This window comes from Mus pahari, chromosome 2 (assembly GCF_900095145.1).
Source record: "Mus pahari chromosome 2, PAHARI_EIJ_v1.1, whole genome shotgun sequence".
NCBI classification, from domain to species: domain Eukaryota; kingdom Metazoa; phylum Chordata; class Mammalia; order Rodentia; family Muridae; genus Mus; species Mus pahari.
Window position 1 is genome coordinate 91187568 of NC_034591.1, and position 5210 is coordinate 91192777.

The 5210-nt window shown below is 47.1% G+C and overlaps 1 pseudogene; it reads left to right on the forward strand.

Annotated features, from left to right (window-relative positions):
* The first annotated feature begins 3858 nt into the window (after positions 1 to 3858).
* LOC110317203 lies at positions 3859 to 4367 on the forward strand (annotated as a pseudogene).
* Positions 4368 to 5210: the final 843 nt, after the last annotated feature.

Consider the following 5210-nt stretch of genomic DNA (forward strand, 5'->3'; position numbering starts at 1 on the left):
AATGTTGGTTGTCGTTTGAACTTTGCTTTGGGAGCCCCTGCCTTTAGTTTGTAGCACCCTGAGTTGTCATGGTAGGTAGACAATGGTGTCTTAATACCCATGGTGTCTTAATACTTAAAGAAGACCCTCGAGTCAGCCACCGTGAGAAGCTTTTACTACCTTCAGATCTTAATTGACAACTGATACAAGCTGTTTGTGAAGCTGGTGAGGCCAGTGCTATGTGTGAGATTACAGGAAGGAGTGGTGGCCTACACGGAGGGACACAACCACTGCCCAGGCCAAACCTTGACATGGAGAGAGGGGCACGCATACCCTGGCTAACCCACCCTCCTTCAGTCCTGATGACTGAACCCGACAGAAAGCAGAGAATGTACAAGCCCATTTGATGCCATGGGTAGGACTGTCTCTCAGGGATACAGGATCACGGCAAAGATAGAGAATGGGTCCAGATGAAACTTAGAATTTCATCCTCTAATTCATATTTGTCCAGGGTAGCAGCTGGTCACTTTGGCGGGAAATTATGTCTTAAGCATCAGCAGAGGCAGGCTACAGGCTATGTTTGGAGCAATATTCAATGGCTCCTGGGAAGTTTGTGGTAGACATTTGCTTTTTAGGGGAGTAGGGGGTTGACAGAGGGGCAGGGCAGGATGTTGGGCCAATTCAATGGCTTCAGAGTTCACCTTTTAATGATTCTCTGAATTCTGGTGGAAACTGGAGTTCCAGGCCACTCCCACGCTTGTTCCTCCAGAAAGGGACATTTTTTTTCAGAACTCAGAGGCAGAATGTGACTGTTACCTGAAGCTCACAGCTGGGTAACACTGGCCATGGACACAAGTCTCTTGTCGTTCTCAGATGTTTTTGTACTTGCTGGTAAAAGAGTGATCTGAAGATTGTCCTAGCCTCACGTCTCAGCTAAGATCCAAGGAACTGAAGTCTAAACTCACAGTTGGGTTGGCTGAAAAACTAAAGTTTGACCTGAGGTCACTTCTCCCAGTCCCTAGCCCATGCCTCACTTGGCAAGAGGGACAAGGAAGTCACATGAGAATGTCACTAAGAAGGGGAGCAAACATGAAGGGAGGAGCTTAAACAGCTAGCATTCTTGGGAATGTCAGGGGCCACAGACAAGTTATTCAAATATGTGAGGAATACAGAGAAGCCACCCTCCTGAAATTTCCCATATTCTACAAGTCGGGTAAGTTGGTCCTGAGAACAGAGTACAGCCAGAGTGAGCTCTCTGGCCATGAGCTAGAGTCCAGCTTGGGGCGGCATGGGAGTCAGGGCTTTCTGTTTTGCTTTAGTGATCGGAACACAGCTCTTCTCTGTAATGAGGCGGGCACAGATGATTGAGATGGTCAGTTCAGCTCTGGGGGTCATGGCAGATTTAGGAAAGACCCCCACGATCATTCTCAGCTTACAAAGAACCCTACCAAGGAGACCACAGCTCGGCTGGGAAAGCATTTGCTGTGCAGACATGAGAACCTGAGTCTGATAGCCAGAACCCAAGCCAAAAAGCTGGGCACGGTGTGTATACTGGGGAAGGAGAGACATGTGGGTCCCCAGGGCTCCCTAGCCAGCCAGCTTAGCCTGATGGATGAGTTCCTGGCCGGGTAAGAGCTGTCTGAAGAAGACAAGGTGAACAGCTCTTGAAGAGCAACATCCAAGGTTGACTTGTGGTTTTATACACATGTGCACCTGCACACACACACACACACACACACACACACACACACACACACACACATACACTCCCCATGTACACCTCCCCCCCACCCCATATGCACCCCCCCACGCACACCCCCCACATGCACACCCCCCCACGCACACCCCCCCACATGCACACACACTCCACATGCACACACACATATACCCCACATGCACACACATACCACATGTACACCCCCACATGCACACATGCACGTACACATATACCCCACATGAACACACACCCTACATGCACACACACATACACCCCACATGCGCACACATACCACATGTACACCCCCCACATGCATACATGCACACACACATATACCCCACATGCACACTCACCCCACATGTACACCCCCCACACCCCACATGCACACACACCCCACATGCACACACACCCACATGCACACACACCCCACATGCACATATACCCCACATGTATACCCCCCCACCCCATATGCACACACACACCCCACATGCACACACATACATACCCATGCACACATGCAGAGGGGGGATTTCATCAAGGCTCTATAGTTCCGGCATCTCTGACATCAGCTGTGTTTTATTTGGATGGAGATTTGAAATTGCTAGTGACCCAAAACCTGGCTAGGCTGCTGCCGCAACCTAATGGAAATTTGAACGGGCAGTTTGAAGGGTTGTGACTGTTATTCAAATCAACGAGTCTAAGATTTCATAACTTTTTAGCTCATTAGTATTCAGACGTGGAAAGGGAGGTATCCACACTGGAATTCATGTTTCAGTATTTGAGAATATTACTTTTGTCATTGGGAGTTGAGGGTCTCTCTGCCATGTGGGTGGGTTGGTGCTATGTGAAATTCTAGGCAGGGAAGGTGAACTGTGGTTTGTCTGAGCGTGTCCCCCATCACAAGTCACTTGCTTGTGAGAGGACTCTAGCAGTAGGTAAGGTCAAGGAAGTGCTGGGTTTATGCAAGCACCCAGTGAGAATCATCCTTAATCACCGACAACTAATGCCTCCATTGGCCGAGCCCTGAGATAAACCACACATGCGCCCTCCTCCCCTTGAGTACACACCTGCTGAAAAGCCCATCTTCTCACAAGCCTGAGTCACTCCTGCTTTTCAATTGTACTCTGCATGCCACCTGCCTGACCCAAAGCTTTTAGGGGCAGTGCTCTGCATTTGACCTCCTGTGCTCAAATTATCTGTTGCTCATGGAGTTTGCCCGGTCTTACCATTTATCTTTCCTATAACTGCCTTGTGCTCCACAAGCAGACTGTTCATTACTGAAGGGCACAGCATGCATTTTATGTCTGTGTGACTCCTAGAGTAATGCCATACACTCCCATCAAGTTTGATAAATATTAAAGGAATATGGCCCTTTTTAGACTTCACTTGGCAGGACTCAAAGGAATTGTTTTATGCACAAAGTTCAAAAATAAGAAGCCAAACCCCAGAAAAATCACTTCCTTTTGCATTCTTCATTTTGATGATGTCTCTAAGGTATGGTTTCCTTGATTCTTTATGTCCCTTGTACAGTCCAAATTACCTTATATTTCTGTTTTATCTAATAGGGAGGAGGTGACACATGAGGGTATAGGGCCTCCGGTCTCTTCCAGTCATAAACCAAAAACTGTTGGAGTAGTCACAAAAAACAGGTCACACCAGAGCATTTTATTAAAGACTTAAAAAGAAAAAACCCACCTCGCACTAGGAAATTATATCCCATAAAGTTAATTCACAGTGGAAGGAATCACCAGAGGTTCTGGAAACCTTGACTGTAACTCAGACAACTGGGACAAGGCTGGTTAGGGCTGTTCTGGGTAAAGCCACAATGCATCATTCTGATGCAGACACTTCTTGGATGTCACCAAGTAGAACCTGCTGCTGCCGCCCCCCCCCCCAAAAAAAAAAAAAAAAAAACGTTTTCAGACCCTAGGGAAGGAAAAAAGGGGAAAGCAGACATGAGTAATCAAGTTCAGCATAATTTATATATACCTGTAACCTCTTCAGCTCACTCCCATGCAGGGACACTCAAGGTTAATCTGCTGAACACCTAGCCTCAGATTATGTTAGCCTACTACCTTCTTCTTTACAGAATATAGTGATTTTTGTGAGGATGCATCTCCCTCTCAAAGAGTGTTTTCTTTTAAAAGAAATGAGGGCCCTTTTCCCTTTCTGCCACCGCCATGCCATCCAGACTGAGGAAGACCCGGAAACTCCGGGGCCACGTGAGCCACGGCCACAGCAGCATCGGTAAGCACCGCAAGCACCCAGGCAGCCGCGGGAATGCTGGAGGCATGCATCACCACTGGATCAACTTTGACAAATATCACCCAGGTTATTTTGGGAAAGTTGATATGAGGCATTACCACCTGAAGAGGAACCAGAGCTTCTGCTCAACTGTCAACCTGGATAAACTGTGGACGTTGGTCAGCGAGCAGACGTGGGTCAATGCTGCAAAAAACAAGACTGGAGTCGCTCCCATCATTGATGTTGTTCAATCGGGCTACTACAAAGTTCTGGGTAAGGGAAAGCTCCCTAAGCAGCCTGTCATTGTGAAGGCCAAATCCTTCAGCAGAAGTGCTGAAGAGAAGATTAAGGGTGTTGGAGGTGCCTGTGTTCTGGTGGCTTAGAAGCCACACAGGAGGTTAATTAAATGCTAACATTTTCCACGTGGTCTTTGCATCCTTCCTTGTCTGCGAGTTGGGACTCTGCCTAACATTCTAGGAAGATGTGAGGGGTGGGCCCTTGAGAGTCACTCAGTCTGTGGGAATAAATGTAGCCCAACTTTACACAGTTGTAAATTCAAAAAAAAAAAAAAAAAAAAAAAAAAAGAAGAAGAAGAAAAAAGAAAAAAAGAAAAAGAAAGAAAGAAATGAGGGCGCTGGGAAGACTACCTCACTCCCTTAAGAGCACTTACTGATCTTGCAGAAGACCCGTGTTTGATTTCCTGTGCTTATGTTGGGCTGCTTCTAATCACCACTGGTTTCAGTGCCAGCAGATCTAACGCCCTCTTTTGGCCAGCGCAGGTACCTGCACACACACAGTGCATATAAAGTCACGCAGATGCACGCACACATGCACATAGATGTCTCTTTTTTTTTTTTTAAAGATTTATTTATTTATTATATATGTAAGTACACTGTAGCTGTCTTCAGACACTCCAGAAGAGGGCGTCAGATCTTGTTACGGATGGTTATGAGCCACCATGTGGTTGGTGGGATTTGAACTCCGGACCTTTGGAAGAGCAATTGGGTGCTCTTACCCACTGAGCCATCTCACCAGCCCACATAGATGTCTTAAAAAGAAATGGGGGCTGACTCTACATTTGTTTTCTTCTCTCAGCGGTTTTAGTTATTCCAGGTACTTCGTGGCAGCTGTCACTCACACTTAGATCCTAGGACCCCAACCTTTATTACCATAGCCAAACCCACCCTGTACTGGCCAGTGTGGACACAGGCTGGAGTTATCACAGAGAAAGGAGCTTCAGTTGGGGAAATGCCTCCATGAGATCCAGCTG